Source organism: Rhinatrema bivittatum, chromosome 7, assembly GCF_901001135.1.
Source record: "Rhinatrema bivittatum chromosome 7, aRhiBiv1.1, whole genome shotgun sequence".
Taxonomy (NCBI): domain Eukaryota; kingdom Metazoa; phylum Chordata; class Amphibia; order Gymnophiona; family Rhinatrematidae; genus Rhinatrema; species Rhinatrema bivittatum.
The window spans coordinates 121021346-121039474 of record NC_042621.1 but is presented as its reverse complement, the minus strand read 5'-3'; positions in this window follow the sequence as shown (position 1 = coordinate 121039474).

The following is an 18129-nucleotide window of genomic DNA, read 5'->3' as shown; positions in this document are numbered from 1 at the left end:
ATTTCAAATACCATGCATTATCATTCCCCAGTATTAACATGAGTTTAAATATAGTAAATTCTATGCAAATCATATGACACAACTTGCCTCAAGATTCGCAAGCTGCGTTATTTAGTTATAAGTTAGCTGCACCTCAAAAGATGTAGCTAACTTTCCCTGAAGCATCAGAATGCTATTGCAGTCCCGTGCTCCCAGGATATATCCTTAAGGGTCCTGAGTGGCCCACATACTGGCTTCCCCCTGGTAGAGTAAAACCCTCCAGGGGTCTATTGAGACCCCAAGCCTAACCCCTCTGCCGTCCCATGAAGTGGTCAAAGTAGAAAAGGTACCCCCCTAATAGTTAAAAGTCCTTAACCCTGTCCTGATCCCCCATACAAACTCCTGCTCCTTTCAAAACCCTATCCCCTTGGAGTAAAATAATTCTCCCTCTCTTCCCTCCTGGCCCAACCGACTCTATCTCAGTACTCACAACAAGTCCACAGTGGAGTAGTGCAGATGGAGCACCCAGTAGGGCTCCTAGCCTAGCATCATCTTATTAAAAATGGTACTAGTCAGCTGCACAGACACTTTTGCCTTATCATGTGGCTGGCAGAGGTCAGGGAAATTGTGGGCCACTAGGAACCTTGAAAAAATGGCTGTTCTGGAATGTGGGGCAGCTATCACGGCAATGCTGTTGAATATAACTAGATAAGTTCAAGTTAGCCAGACAAGTTATATCTGGATAACTTTAGATCTGCTGTTGAGGAGGTCTAACCTTTTTGGTTAACAACAGGATAAGGCTGAATATAGGCACATATCTGGTTAAGATAATTGGATAAGTTGTCCTGCCTCGATCCAACCATTGCTTGCCCTCAAGATATCTGGCTATTTACTTAGCCGGATAAATACTTATCTGGCTAAGTGATGGCTGTTGAACAAAGTTGGATATTCAGAGGCTGCCACTTAGTCAGTTCCTATTTATCTGGCTAAATATCACTAAATATCGTCCTCACTGTGTTTTATTTATTTATTTATTTAGCATTTTTATATACCGAAGTTCATGTAGCAAAGTTACAAATCAGTTTGGTTTACATTGTAACATTAACAGGCATGTAAGAATGCGATTACATTGAACAAGGAAGAATAACTTGAATCAACTGAACTGGGAATGTGGTATCACCATAAACAATAAATAATATGATACTTTTGTGTAGCAACGGCTAAACATGGTTCAACCTGGATAAAACTTTGGATTGATAAGCTGCAATGTAGGAGTGCTATCTGAAATGACATCATGGGTATAATCTGAGAGAGCAATTGTAAGATGGAACAGGCGTGAATAGTGGGAAATTATTGGCATAGATTAAAAGCTTGCTCGAACAGCCAAGTTTTGAGTCTCTTTTTGAAGGTGATCGGGCATTGTTCCTGCCGGAGTTCAGGAGGTAACGAGTTCCATTGCTCGGGGCCCGCTTTGGATAAAGATAGTTTATTTAAAGAGGATTTGATGGCTGGGGCAAGGAGAGTATTCCTGTAGGCTGTTCTCACCGGTCTATCGGGAATATGTAGTCGAAACGGGATGTTGAGCTCCAGTGGGATGAGTTTGTGAATTGATTTGTGAATGATAGTAAGGATTTTGTAAGTGACTCTGAACTTGATTGGGAGCCAGTGTAGGTTTCTCAATATGGGGGTGATATGGTCTCTTTTGTTGGTTTTAGTTAGAATCCTGGCTGTGGCGTTTTGAAGCATTTGTAAGAGTTTTATGGTGTCAGCTGGGAGGCCGAGTAGAAGGGAATTGCAATAGTCGATTTTTGAGAAAATGATTGTTTGTAGAACTGAACGATAGTCTTGGAAGTGTAGAAGAGGTCTAAGCCTTTTTAGGACTTGCAATTTAAAGAAGCCTTCCTTAGTAGTATTATTAATAAATCTCTTAAGGTTGAGTTGATTGTCCATGATGACTCCAAGGTTTCTGACTTGAGAAGAGAAGGATGGCTGCCTTGTAGGGAGTGTGATATTTATTGCATGGCTACCATCTTGGGTGATGAGGAGTATTTCAGTTTTACTGGAATTGAGGATCAAATTAAGGCTCATGAGCAGGTTGTTAATGGCTTGAAGGCAGTTGTTCCAGAAATCTAATGTTTTTTGCAAGGATTCGGTCACCGGGATAAATATTTGTACATCGTCTGCGTAGATGTAGTGAGTTAGTTTTAGTTTGGAGAGATGCTGGCAGAGCGGTAAAAGATAAATGTTGAAGAGGGTCGGGGATAAGGATGAGCCTTGCGGGACTCCCAAAGAAGAGCAGACGGGGTGTGATTCGTTATTGTTGACTTTGACCTTGTAAAATCTGTTATGTAGAAAAGACTTGAACCAGTTCAGAGCAGTGCCTTTGATTCCGATGTCAGATAGCCTATCTAGGAGAGTTAGGTGGTTGACTGTATCAAATGCGGCTGAATAATAATAATCATGTTTTAGATGATTATTATGTTTTTATATATTTATAGAATATATAAAAACTTTTTGAGTGTTTAAAGTTGGAATTATATCCTCGGAAATTGAGAATAAATACTAGATATTCAAAAATCTTTTGCTTTGTTTGGAAATGGAAAATATCTCAAATAAGGTTCAGCACTTTATCCTTCAAAGAGGAGGAATATGATATCCAAACTTTGTGCAGTATTATTGGTGTTTTCTGGTCTTTATCCTCTATCTATACCCACTGGACTAGATTGGAGAGTTTGATGGTCCATTCTATCCCATTACCAGCATATGTGTTCACTAATCCAGGAAAAACAAAGGATAGCTTCAAAGAACATCCTTTTTTCATGTTGTACTCAAAATCTGGGGCAGGATTTTTAGAATGCTTAAAGGGTCACTTGTTGTTCTCGTTGTGGACCATTACAGGTCCCCAGCATCGGCAGGCAGAGCCTGCTGAAACAGAGGACCAACTGGAGCTTCACCAATACCAGCCCACATTCCCCTTAGGTTAAGCCCTCGCATGCCGGGGCCAGTTAGACTTAGACATGGGCCTCTATGGAGGTGAAGATCCATTACATATGAAACATTGCAGGCCAGCACAAGATGATAGCAGAGAGTCGAGCAGCAGTCAGGGCAGACAGCAGGCAAAAGGAGTCTTGTTCGGGCTGTGGTCAGAGGTGGGCAGAGTTCTCTCAGTGGCATGGTTCAGGCAGTGGTCGAGGCAGGCAGAGTTCGATCAGAGGCGGGAAGCAGTCAATGGTTAGTGGCAAGCAGAGGTCAAGCAGCATCAAGGTCCAATCCAAGGTCCAAGCCAGAAGTCCAAGCCGAGGAGACGGGGAATGAAAGGGAGGATGAAGGACGAGGAATCAGGACGAGATGTTGAAGACAGGCAAAGGAAGACTGACCATGAAGACAAGAACTCATACCCAGGGCCACGGAGAACTCCCGCCACATACTCTTTAAATTTTAGCTTGAGACATGCATGCCTAAGGAGGTAGGTGCCAGGCAGGAGCCAGCAGCGGTGTCAGTCATGCAGAAGATGTCAGCAGCATCCAGAGGCCTGACAGTTCTAGACCGGCAGCAAGCAATGCTCCTGGGTGTCCTGGCAGGAGGTAAGCACAGCGGTTTGCAGGGTTAGCCCGTGAACCAACAAGCACAACACCTGTCTCCACTCCTTATACTCCTCTGACAGCTTTAGAGTTTGTAAGAGATATGGGAAGGATCCTCTTACCATCTCAGGATGGCTACTTGTGTGCTGTCAGATTCTCTCAATTTTTTTACAGGTGGTACTTTTGTCTGAATAGAAATGTTTGGCAACTTGATGGTTAAGTAGCCTACCTGTTTTTCAGTTCTAGCAGACTAAACATTTTGCTTTGACCAGAGAGCCTTTTGATTTTGAGTAAGTTCTTTTTGATCAAATGAGTCATAAGGGTTGATTTCACATTTATGAAATCCCATTTTTTGGTAGATTGTTTCTCCTTAGGGCACATAACTAATTTGTATCTTCAGGAGCTGCTCCAGCTAGCATATTTCATCCCATGCTTGACTCTCAATCCCTGGGGGGAAATTCTTTTTATGGGGGAAAGCACTCACGTACGGACCCAGATGATGTTAAAAGGTTGCCAGTGTGTGGATACTGTATTGGTGCTTCTCATGAAGCGAGAGGCTGTAATAATTCAGATAGGACCAGGTCTGGGTGTTACATAAAAGTTTACTGATTAATACTCATAAATTAAAGTCCATCCATCCATAATATTGCAGTTACATCTGAATGTGGTACATGTGTAGCTCTAGGTAGATAGGTGTCCTTTTCCCAGGCATCTGGGTAGCTCCATGGTGATTTTCAATGCATTCAGCATATCCAGCGGCTGCGAGGGAATCCAGGTGGAGGGGTCCCCAACTTTATTGCAAAAATCCTACCTTTGGTCATCTTCTCCTTGGACACCCAGTCTGTGCTGGTCTCTTGGTGTTTGTGGAGATCCGATTGGGGTATCCTGCTCTTGTTCTTCCTCCCTCAGTGATTCTTTCATCCTTTATTCACTGATGTTTCTGGAGGACTTCTCTTGGGGAAAGGTCTATGGGATCAGGCTAGTTCTCAGCACTGCATTCCCAGTAGAGAAGGGGTGGGGGGTCCAAAAACTTCCCCACTCTGCTAAAGTCCAAAAAAATACTTTAAAAGTTAAACTGGATACATCTTCCCACCTAGGGTTCACAGTCCCCTGGTGAGAACCCTTTTTCCCCTAAAGGGTATCAGGCTTAAAATCCATCTCTCTGTAAATTAGAAGAAGGACCCTCCGGCAGGGAGTGCACGGTGAGGTATCATTTCTAAAGGAACTCCTTTTGGATGAGGCTGGGAAGCCTCACCAAAATTGTAAAACTGAAACATCCTTAGTCCTTGACTGCTTCCTCAAACTGAACCCCACAGGGTATTAACATGGTTGGGCTAAATAATCTTAGGGCATCCAACCAGACTCTGCAGGAGGGCTTGATAGATGGCTCCTTACTAGAGGGTTAAATTACAGGGATAATGACATCTAATGGCCAGACCGGAAGGGTCTGCCACCTGGCTAAGGTTTTCACTGCCCTTCCTCATCATTATATCAAAGGTTGGAAAGAGGTTTTGGAAAAACAGAATTATGTTTATTTTTGGCCACTTATTTGGAGATATACTTTTTATTGCTTTGTTCCTCTTAGCTTGGTGAATACACAGTTGAAGATCACATATTAGAAATGGGATGCCTCTGTTTCTCCACTTTGCTGGCATAATTTTAGAATGGATGGCTCCTTTTTTCATATTTGGTGAGATTGCCACTTTATCAAAAAATTTAAGGTTGAGATACATAATTCCATTGCCTAGATTACAGGGTTTAATTTAACCCTATGTCATTCTTCTTGTTGGGAGAAGATGTACAGGATGATGCCTCTGTGAGGTTAATTTGATTACTTCAACATCTGTTAGCAACAAGAGTAGCCTTAGTGAGATAATTGAAAAATGAATGCCATCATACTGGTTTAGATCAAAGATCCATCAAGCCCAGTATCCTGTTTCCAACAGTTGCCAATCCAAATCACAAGTACCTGGCTGAATCCCAAGGGGTAGATAGATTCCATGCTGGTTATCCAAGAGGGTAAGCAGTGTATTTCCCCAAGTCTACCTTAATAGTTTTTTATGAACTTTTCCTTCAGAAACTTGCCCAAACTTTTTTAAACGCAGCCTCACTAATAGGTTTCACCACATCCTCTGGCAACAAATTCCAGAGTTTAATTGTGCGTTGAGTAATAAATAATTTTTCTTGTTTGTTTTAAACATATCACTTAGTACTTCATTGTGTGTCCCCTATTCTTTTTTTTTAATCATATCTTTATTCAAGTTTTCTTGTGACAACCATACAACAGTGAACAGTCATGTTACAATTTACATAAGTTCAAATGTCCCCCTCAACAATCCCCTTACCCTTACAAGCAGAAAATAACCATATTACATAGCAACCCCCCTCCCCCTCCCTCCCCTTCCCCTTTTCACCGCAACTGCTCTGGTATTGGTGTGCGCTCTGGACAATCTAGGTCTACATGATTGAGTTCAATAAGGGATGCCTCTACGTGGCATGAGATGCCTTACTGACTGGGGTATGTAGCTTAATGGAGGATGACTCAGGGGTCACCCGCTTAGCCCCAATGCCTGCGAAAATTGGCTTGTACCTCTGCCGACATTAGACTAAGAAATGGTCCCCAGATGGTACTCCCGTCTTACAGGGCCCCCTGGAGTCTAGACACCAGGATGTGTATTCCATTAAAAGCAGGTCAATCATTTCTATACGCCACAGAGATATCGTGGGTGGATCTCCCGTCACCCATCTGCTCAGTATGCAGCATCGGGCAACACATAAACCTTTGACAAGAAGGGCCCTAGCGTGTTTGGTATACGAGACATCCTCCAGCAGTATGCCCACTATACAAACACTAGCAACTGCACCCATTCTACGCCCGGGTGGCGAGCATTTGTATTGGCACATATTCTCTTGTATGGAAGCGTTAGCTGAAAAGCAAAAACGAAATTGATAAAGCCACTTGCGTGCGGCATGGACGTGGGGCCCATGGAGGAGGCTCCTTGGCGGCTAGGGAGCAGCATGCACCATCTATTGGCGGGCTGGGGAACAGTCTTTGCAGGCGTGCGCCACCTACACTTGGAAAGTAAACGTCACAGCGCTGAATGACTGACACTACCAAGTTGCAGGAAAGGTGACTCACCAATTGCTGGAAATGTATACGGATGACAGAATAGAATGACGGACACACTACCCACGTTCCTGTACACAGTTGCGCCACGTTCCTCTCCTCAGTGGCGTTAGCGTGTGGCACCTACACACAGAGCAGGGGTGGAGGCGTGGCCGGATGGAGGAGGCTCCTCTGTCTGCACACATTACCAAGCACGACGTACGTGCCTCCAAGGCGGCCAGGGAGCCGCCTGCGCCATCTATTGGCGGGCTGAGGAACATGCGCGGCCTTGAGAGATCTGCTAAAGAGAGTAGCACTTGGCTCCTCCCAGAAAACTCTATACCGATGACTGACCAAGCGAGCACTGACGGACATACTACCAAGCCCGATATATTATAGATTTGCGTGTACTGGGAAAGCAATTTGTAACTGATTACCATAGAATGCCTTAAACTCTGCCCAGAACAGCTGGATCACCGGACAATCCCATAGGCCATGACTAAGTGTCACCCTAGGTTCGGAACATCAACGAAAATCAGGTTGGGGAATTATGTGCATCTGATGGGCCCGATATGGAGAAATTATCATTCTATGAATAATATGCATATGCTGCTCCCATAAGGAAATAGAAGGTACATTGCTTTTGATCAGGGCCAGACTGTCCTGAAAATCTTCCCCTCCAATTTCACCTTTCCAATCTGTCGCCCAGACCACTGCCAAGGTGGCTGGAGTACTGTAGGATGTGACCAAGTGGAAAAAGCTATATAAGTTAGCCAGTGTCTGCTTCTCTTTTTGGTAGAGTATCAGCAGCCTCTGAAAGGATCCTGATGTAAAAGGTCTCCTTGCAAGATGAATATGTTTGGTGATAAAACTCTGGAGTTGCAAATATGCCAGGAAGTCTTTCGCCTGAAAATGGAAGTTCTCCTGGCAATATGGAAAAGAAAACATTTTGTTGTTGGGGAGGTCAAGGAATTCATAGAAGTGGACCTTGGAGGCAAATTCCAATTGGGATACCAGTTGCATTGACTCTCCCGCTGGGAATCTCGGGCTGTCACAAATAGGAAGCCTCAGTGTGCTGCGCCACTACAGTCCCAGCAGTTTACGTAACCCACGCCATGCAAATTTCATATATTGGCCCCAGAGATTGCCAGCAAGACTACCCAGTTGCTCCTTTCTGCCCACATGCACTAAAAAGCCAAACGCATACTCCGCTACCTCCTCCTCCTCCACGGTATCCACAAAGCTGCTGGTACCCAAAAGCCAGTCTCCCGATGCTCTCAAGGAGCAAGCTAGGTTGTAGTACCGATAATTGGGGAAACCCCAACCCCCTTCTCTCCTTGGCATCATCAATTTTTTGACTGACCCCCTTGCCTTGCGCTCTCTCCAAACAAGCTTGGCGCTAATCTGTGTCAGAATTTTGACGTCTTTAGTGGTCAGAATAATGGGGAGCATCTGCAGGGGATATAACAATTTTGGGAGAAGCGTCATCTTTAAGAGTGCAATTCTGCCCATGATTGATAAAGGAAAGTTCATCCATCCTTGTCTACGGGTTTTAAACTCATGTATAATGCGAGGAATATTAATCTGATACCATTTGCTAGGGTCCCTATGTATGTAAACTCCTATATATTTAAGTTGTCCAGTCTCCCACCAAAGCGGGGAAATGTCCCAGCAATTTTGTAGATGCCCAAGGATGGCTAGCACTACTGTTTTTTCAAGGTTAAGTTTGAGGCCAGAGAGAGGCTCATAGTCCCTAAAAAAGCCCAGGACCCTTGGTAGCAGCCTCTTGGTGTCTGGTACAAAAAGTAGGACATTGTCAGCGAAGAAAAATGTGGCCAATAAAAGGACACCCCGATAAGTCACATGCTGCTGGAGCAGGGAGTCTAGCTGGGTAATTAAAGGCTCCAGGGAGAGTATAAACAGGAGATGGGACAGGGACAACCCTGTCTTATGCCTCTTTTGAGTAGAAAGGGGTCCGAAAGAATGCCATTTACACATATCTTTGCCTTGGGGTTACTATATAATACAGCAATCACTTGGTAGAAGAACCCCGAAAAACCATATAGCTGCAGAACCTGCAAGAGAAATGTCCAGGACACCCGGTCAAAGGCTTTCTCTGCAACGAACCCTATCAAAATCGGGTCCGTAAACCGCCTCCTCTTACAGATCTCCAAGAGCATATTAAGGCGGCGGATGTTGATCCTGGAGCGTTGCCCCTTGACAAATCCTGACTGTCCCTTGGATGTCAACAAAGGTATTGTCTTCGCCAGACGATCTGCTATAATTTTCGTGAATATTTTTATATCCACATTTAAGAGCAAGATGGGTCCAGTAAGTCGCGACCCGGTTTTGGGAGGACGATAATATGTGCCATATTCATCGAATTTGGCATCACCCCATCCTGAACTATTTTACCATAAAGATGATCCAGGCTATCCTGTATCTGTGGAGACAACACTTTGTAGAAATGGGCTGTAAAACTGTCTGGCCCTGGTGTCTTAAAGGCAGGTAACGTCCGAATCACGGAGGCTACTTTGGCTGCATATATAGGTTTATTGAGATCCATGAGCTGCTGAAATTGTAACTGTATCCTTCTAAAAAAATGCCTGACAAGCTGACCCCGGCTCGTCCTCCGCTGTATATAATCATTCATAAAACTCCCGGAAAGCATTTCAGATCCCCTTTGATGTGTGCTCTAACTTACCCACGCACGAATGTACCCCCACGATGTTATTCGATTTGCGTTCGCCCCTCACCAAGTTAGCCAGCAAGTGCACTGATCGATTTCCAAAGACAAATAATTTATGCCGCAGTGCCAGCATGGAGTCAGTAGCCCTTTTGTGTAATTTGTCATTTAACTTCATTCTCAAAGCCTGTTTTTTCAAACTCAACGTACTTAAAAAGCTCAGACCCCTTCTTCACACCCAAGACTTTCGTACAGTCATACAGGCCACCATATCATCCAAATTAGACTACTGTAATGCTCTTCTTCTAGGACTCCCTTACTCTTCCATCAAACCTCTACAAATGTTACAACATGCCACAGCGAGACTCATTGCAAACTCTCGTAAATACGACCACATCACCCCTATACTCAGAGACCTACACTGGCTCCCCATAGCCTCTCGTATTATTTACAAAACACTCACCATAATGCATAAAGCAATTTACACCCACAACTCCAACTGGCTAGACCTACCCTTCACAACCACCCAGTCCAATCGACCGACTAGAACGACCAATAAAGGCACCCTAGTTGTGCCCTCCCTTAAAGCAGCCCATCTCACCTCTACACGTGACCGTGCTCTTTCCATAGCAGGTCCCACTCACTGGAACACACTGCCGCCTGACCTACGCCTTGAACCATGTATGAACAACTTCAAAAAGAAATTGAAAACATGGTTGTTCAAACATGCCTACCCAGAATAAAAACTCACACCTCCTCCAATAAAAAATAGACCACATTGCGTCTGTTCCATCTTCCTCATACTGAGGAACCATATGTTGTTATCCTCTCTCCTCGTTCACACCGAGGAACCATGTTAATGTTAATGTTACTGTTATTTCTCGTCTATCCTATTTAATTATTTACCCTCCTCCCAGTTTCTAATTCCCTGTTAAAATGTAACTTCCATACTTTACCAGTTTTGATGTAAACCGGCATGATGTCCACAACTAATGCCGGTATATAAAAATGTTTAAATAAATAAATAAATAACTTAAAAAAAAATTGAAGACCTGGCTATTCACAATGGCCTTTCCATAGCTCCCTCCCAATCAAACTATCAAGCACCCAAACCCATTTGCATTTGAAAGGACACTGATTTTTGGAGGAGAATCGCTACCCCACAACTATGAGAGGTGCCAGAAGCTGCAAACACCTGTGAGATACCTCGGCGCTTTAATTTGAGGTGTTCCCGCTGAGACATATGGGTCTCCTGCAATAGCATAATGGAACTTTTCAGCCTATTTAAATGGGAGATTACCTTTTCACGTTTAATTGGGGTGCCCAAGCCCGCCACATTCCATGTGACTACTTTAATCTGATTTCCCCACATCGCAACTTTCAGTGTGCATCTGGAAGTCTGCCATGTCCTCAGATCCAACCCCTAACCCCTTCGCAGCAACGGCACAGACATCCAATCTGACAATCCCTATGAACACAATGCAATAGTATATCAAATCCTCCCACGAGCGTATGTAAAAATATATATCAACTTGGTTACAGTGAGCAGTAGTGAGATATCCCCTAAATTCCCCCCTCCCCCCATCTCCCCCCTGAGCTAAATACCTCCTCCTGGTGCCCTTGTGCATGTGAGAGCCGGAGACCCCCCAATGCGTTCGGGCGCCATCCCTCGAATTGTTTCACGACCGACTTCAAGGGTAGACAGGCCCCCACATTTGTGTCCAAATTCTACTTGTACACAACAAACAATAACCATAAAGGTGAAATCTGCTCGTGGCTTGGTTTAGTGCCGAATGGGTCAGCCATGCTTCTCATCTTTCCCTGCTGACCCTAGAGAGCTGACTCGTCAGACCCAAGTGATCCAGCAGAATCAAATACCAGTACTGTCCTGCCCTTAAACCTGAGCAGACTGCAGGATGTCTACTGTTATCTCCGGCAATACAGTGAGCTCCCCGTGGTCCACCATGTATCACTCCTTTCTATCTGGTGCGAGGTTTGAACATAAGAAATTGCCATGCTGGGTCAGACCAAGGGTCCATCAAGCCCAGCATCCTGTTTCCAACAGAGGCCAAACCAGGCCACAAGAATCTGGCAATTACCCAAACACTAAGAAGATCCCATGCTACTGATGCAATTAATAGCAGTGGCTATTCCCTAAGTAAACTTGATTAATAGCAGTTAATGGACTTCTCCTCCAAGAACTTATCCAAACTTTTTTTGAACCCAGCTACACTAACTGCACTAACCACATCCTCTGGCAACAAATTCCAGAGCTTTATTGTACTTTAAGTGAAAAAGAATTTTCTCCAATTAGTCTTAAATGTGCTACTTGCTAACTTCATGGAATGCCCCCTATTCCTTCTATTATTCAAAAGTGTACATAACCGATTCACATCTACTCGTTCAAGACCTCTCATGATCTTAAAGACCTCTATCATAACCCCCCTCAGCCGTCTCTTCTCCAAGCTGAATAGCCCTAACCTCTTCAGCCTTTCCTCATAGGGGAGCTTTCCATCCCCTTTATCATTTTGGTTGCCCTTCTCTGTACCTTCTCCATAGCAACTATATCTTTTTTGAGATGCGGCGGCCAGAATTGTACACAGAATTCAAGGTACGGTCTCACCATGGAGCAATATAGAGGCATTATGACATTTTCCGTTTTATTAACCATTCCCTTCCTAATAATTCCTAACATTCTGTTTGCTTTTTTGACTGCTGCAGCAAACTGAACTGACGATTTTAAAGTATTATGCTATCCTTCTTTCCCGTAGGCCGACTCACACCAGTCCCCTTGAGGGCCCCCGATGAGCTTGTCAATCACATCAAATATCCCCCTGTAATCAAGTTTCCGGGTTCGGTGGATCCCCCGAATAGTCCGTGAATTCCCCATGTTTAGGATATCGTGATACCGCCATTTTGGAGTGGCAGAAATTGTAGAAATGCTTTAGCGTCTTTTTCCAATTCACACCACTTGATTCCTTGGTTGGTCCATATTTTTAGTTTAGCTGGATAAAGCACTGCAAATCTCAACTGGCATTTAATCAGCTCCGTGCAGATGGGTCCATATAATCTACGCATGGCAGCCACTCTCGTGGAAAAGTCCTGGAAAATTCTATTCTGGCGGCCTTCTTGTAAGATATTTTTGTTTGCGATATTCTTGCAGTATACGAGTCTTGTGTGCAAAATTAAGGATTTTTGCAAGCACTATGCGAGGTTGTGCGAGGTTGAGTCGTGTTTGTGCTTGCCGCTCCCACTCGATGTATACATTCTATGCGCAGAGTATCCGGCATATCCGCGAGGCCTAGTTCCATTGGCAGCCATTGTTCCAATATGTCGCGTAGCTTCCCATCTGTTGCTACACAAAAGTATCATATTATTTATTGTTTATGGTGTTCCTCAAGTCCCAGAAATCGCAAATTGGATCGCTGTGATCTATTCTCCAAGTCATCGATTTTTAATTCCTGCGCTTCTACTTGCTTTTCTAACTTCTCCCCTTTGAGCGTAAATGTACCATCTTCAATCACAATGATTTGGCCTTCAATAATTTCGAACTGCGTTTGGAAGTCAGAAATGGAATTTTTCACCTCGACCATCTGGGCAGATAGATCATCAAAGAGGGTTGCCAGTGCCGTGACCACTGCATTAGTCAGCCCTGATACAGTCGAGTCATTCAGAGCCACTTGCAGCACTGGCATCTTGTTGGCGGCCATTTTCCCCTCTATACTTGTAGGCCTCTCCTTCTCCTTTTTTGCAGTTCTTGTTGTCATACCCGTTCCACCACTTCGCAAAACACGCTAGCTGTTAGTCCGATTACTCATAACAAGTTTCAGGTGGAGAAGGAAGAAGTAGGGATCTCGATGTTATTGGATCCCGGGGGATGGTGCCTGGAGCTTCAGGGAAGACGACCTTCGTCGTTCACCGCATCACATGGTTATCCATCCCCTATTCTTTTTAATCTTTGAAAGAGTAAACAACCAATTAAAGCTTATTTGTTCCACTCCACTCATTATTATATAGACCTCTATCATTTCTCCCCTCAGCTGTCTCTTCTCCAAGCTGAAGAGTCCTAACCTCTTTAGCCTTTCCTCATAGGGGAATCATCCCATCCTCTTTATCATTTTGGTTGCCCTTCTCCATACCTTTTCTAATTCTGCTATATCTTTTTTGAGATGTGGTAACCAGAACTGCACTCAATATGCAAGATGAGGTCGCACCATGGAGCGATACAGAGGCATTATGATATTCTGTTTTGTTCTCCATTTCTTTCCTAATAATCCCTTGCATTCTATTTGCTTTCTTGGCTGCTGCTGCACACTGAGCAGAAGATTTCAATGCATTATCAACAATGATACCTAGATCCTTTTCCTGAGTGGTGACTCCTAATGTGGAACCTTGCATTGTGTAGCTATGATTTGGGTTACTCTTCCCTAAGGGGTAGATTTTAGAAAAGTATGCCCGCATGTACTTTTGTTCACTCACCAGGCGCAAACAAAACTACGCCGAATTTTATAAGATACGCGCTTAGCCGCGCGTATCTTATAAAACCCAGGGTTGGCGCATGCAAGGGGGTGCACATTTGTGCACCTTGTACACGCCGAGCCCTGCGCGCGCTTACCATTCCCTCCGAGGCTGCTCTGATACAGTCGAGTCATTCAGAGCCACTTGCAGCCCCGGCATCTTGTTGGCGGCCATTTTCTCCTCTATGCTTGTAGGCCTCTCCTTCTCCTTTTTTGCAGTTCTTGTTGTCATACCCGTTCCACCACTTCGCAAAACACGCTAGCTGTTAGTCCGATTACTCATAACAGGTTTTGGGTGGAGAAGGAAGAGGTAGGGATCTCGATGTTATTGGATCCCGGGGGATAGCCTCGGAGGGAACTTTCCTTCGGCCTCCCCCCACCTTTCCCTCCCTTCCCCTACCTAACCCAACCTCCAGCCCTATCTACCCCCCCCCCCCCTTACCTTTATCGCGAAAGTTACGCCTGCCCCAGGCGATTCCCCGGCCCGGGAGCGATTTCGGAGGCCTCGGCCACGCCCCCGAAACGCCCCCGGGCTGGAACCACACCCCCTGGAACACCCCGAACGTCATGCCGCCCCCGACATGCCCCCCTAGCAAAGCCCCGGGACTTGCATGCACCGCCAAGCCTATGCAAAATAGGCTCGGCACGCACAGGGGGGTTTAAAGGGTTACGTGCATAACTTATGCGCGTAACCCTTTTAAAATCTATCCCTAAGTGCATCACTTTGCACTAGTCCACATTAAATTTTATTTGTAATTTACATGCCCAGTCTCCCAGTTTTGCAAGGTCCTCTTGCAATTTCTCACAATTCTCTTGTGATTTGACAACTTTGAATAATTTTGTGTCATCAGCAAATTTGATCAATTCCCTCATTGTCCCCATCCATCTTGGTATGATTGGATGCAGAAAGTTGAATATATTACAGCTATGGAAAAAATCGTTGGATGACAAGGGGCATGCCAGCTATTTTTGGTACCACTTGAACATCCTTTTTCAGTTTTGCAAAGAGGTGATAGTCATCCTTGTTATGGTGTCATTGGGCCAATTTTATTTTATTTTTGAAAATTCGTTTTCAAGGCTGGCTATTGATATTAACGACTGCAAGGTTATCTGATTATTTTCCATCTATTTCAGGTTATACTTGCATAAATTTATTTATTTATTTATTTATTTAATTTATTTAATATTTTGTTATACCGACTTTCATGACTAGAATCACATCAACCCGGTTTACAATTAACAATGTGTGTAAGGTAGAGAGTAACATAGTAATCAATATTCCCAATTCAAACTTCAAATACAGTAAACAATATTATGGATGTGAGAAAATTACAATAAAACAGGGAAAATTAACTAGGATCTGGAAAGGGGGAGAAACTGAAACAAAGAAATATTTACATTTCAGCCAATTGCATCAATTAATATAGTTGTGTAGCAAAAATGAATATATATGATACAGTTGTGAAGGACGATAATATGGTGCTGTGTATGAGTGGGAAGTTGGTGGATTCTTACAGATTGAAATTACAGATGGATATACTATTTTAAATGTTACTGTTATTTATTTATAGTTGTCTCCACATCATCCTGCTGGTGTAGCATTTGTTTTTCGTTGTATTGTTTTTCTTATATATTGTGTATGCATTGGATGGAAGTTTTTATTGTTTCAATAAAATAAAAAGTTCAAACAGAAAAAAATATTTTGCAGTATTACCCTGCATTTTAGAAATATGGGTATATGAATATATGATGTTGCTTTTGTGAAATGTAGTACGTACCAGTTCTACTATACAACATCTCCTTTTTCAACAAAAGTTTGGTATTTGATGTAAATTCCCTACATTTTATTTTTAACTTTTGATGATATTGTGTGGTGGTTTCCCTTTGGTTTTGTTACCGTTTGTTTTTTTTACCAATATGCAGACTCCAGTGAATATGGCTTTACTGCAAGGACATATATCCTTGAACTTGAAGGAGCAAAGACCTAACTGCGATATATTTTACATAGAAGGAATATGGGCAGAAGAGAAAACAAGCCCATGGTTGCTTGCCATTTAATGCACATCCTTAGGGCATGCTGCTCAAATAAATGTTCATGTATTATGCTGAAGTAACCGTAGAGATAGGTGGTGGGTCAACAGAAGATAGATGAATGGAATCAAAATTATGCTGTAGTAGCTGCATTGAATTGTATGAGGGTGAGGGTCAAGTCAACTTTTACTGAATGCTATGTTGTATTTGTTTGTGCATAATAAACTTGGTAATATGTATGCTCACAAATGATGAGTGTAGACTTTATTTGGTAGGAATGGGAATTGATGATGTGCCCCCATTGAGGAAGAAGGTTTCATTTACTCTTTCCTGGCATGCTGCTGTGGGTGTCGGTGAGCTTTTGAGGCATGACAGACCAGCTTCCGGCATAGACCAATTAATAGGCCATGCAGCCTAACTCTCTATACATGTTTCCTTGGCACAAATGTTGTGTTTGGAAAGTTAAACCCACTTAACATTTACCTCCTGTTTAATGTTGGAAAGACCAGGCTTTTCATTGAAGCTCCTTTGTATATAGTATGTGCATTGTGTAGTAATGAGCCATGAAAGGGAGTAGAGTAAGGGATGATTTGATACAGCAGCTGCAGCAGCATGGGGAACATGGTGATCCTCCTTCTCTGAGGAGGAGGGGCAGCTTCTGGTATCTGTGAAAAGAGAAAGATGTGTGGGTTAAGTGAGCAGTTGGTGTGAAAGGTAGTGTGGAATTCCATGATTAGTATAAATTCACCTGGCTAGATGTCTGACATTGTCAGATTAGACGAACCTGTTAATGCTGCAGAAACCCGTTGGTAGTTCTTCTTAACCTTTTAATGTAACTGTGAGAAAAGTACAAAATCAGTTCATCCTGGGTAAAGTCAATGTCCATATGGAAACTATAGGCATAGACTGTCCTAAAACGATATCATAGGGAGTAAATCCATACTTGCAATTTGGCATGTTCTTTATACTCATCAAAGCAAGTGGGAGAGAATCTGACCATTTTGGGGAAGTTTCATATGAGAGTTTTCCATGCTTACCTAAGAACATAAGACTTGCCATACTGGGTCAGACCAAAGATCTATCAAGCCCAGTATCCTGTTTCCAACAGTGCTCTATAACCTGCTCTATCCATAAAGCAGGTTATAAATTCAGCATAAAACATACAAGACAACATAAAACATACAAGACAAATTAACATAATAATAATAATGAAAGATTTAAAAGGAAGCAACTAATAGCAAATAAAATCAAACCATATCATATACATTCTTAATAAAAATACAACAGGAAGAGATCATATATCAACATTAAAAGCTTGCTTTCTAAAAGTTAGATAACAATCAATATTCTGGATCTCATTTGGCAGACTGTTCCAAAAATGTGGGCCAGCTACATAAAAGGATCATCTCCCTTGTCAGGAATACCAGCCAGCCTGTATTCTCTGCTCTACCCCCCCAGTATTCACCAGAAATCCCCTCTCTCAAACAAGCACAACTATAGGAGTCCTGCAAGCGCATTTTTTCTATTGCGGACCCAGCCCTATGGAATAGTCTTCTGCTGGAAATCAGAGCAGAAGAGGATCTACTTTCTTTTAGGAAGCTGCTAATGTCTTATTGGTTTACTTTGACCTTCCCTGACTGATGTAATTCCCTTCCGCCTCTTACATTTCAGGTTTCCAGTAGCTTTTGTTCTTTAATTGCCAGTGCTGCTTAATGTTAAGCTTTGTTTGTTTGTTGCATGGTTTTTGTACCCCGCTGAGGTATGTGGATCAGTCAAATAAACGTTTGTATAAATAAATAAATAAATCTAGCCAAACCTGTTTTGCAATTGGTACTTCTAATAAGTTTTGCCCTGCTGGATGGTTTATACAACTTCAGAGCTAAACTTACATACATTGGGGTGTCTCCTTTTAGCGAACGATAAATCATTGCTACACTGTTGCGGATGGAGAAAATCCGGATGTGGATCCTTAGGCCGACCGACCCGAAGGAGCAGTCGGTAGGCAGAACTCCCACTGGGCAATTGGAGCTTCACCTGGAAACCCGTGACTCTTCCAGAGGAGCTGTGGGAGCCCGGGTTGCTAGGACTTAGGAGTCTTCGCCCTGGAAGCCCGAGGTCCCCCCAGGAGGAGCCCGTAGGGACCCGGACCGCTGGGACTTAGGTGGAAACGAAGAAACCCAGGAGTGGAATCCGAACTGGAGTCTGGGCAGGCGGCGAGCAAGCAGCAGT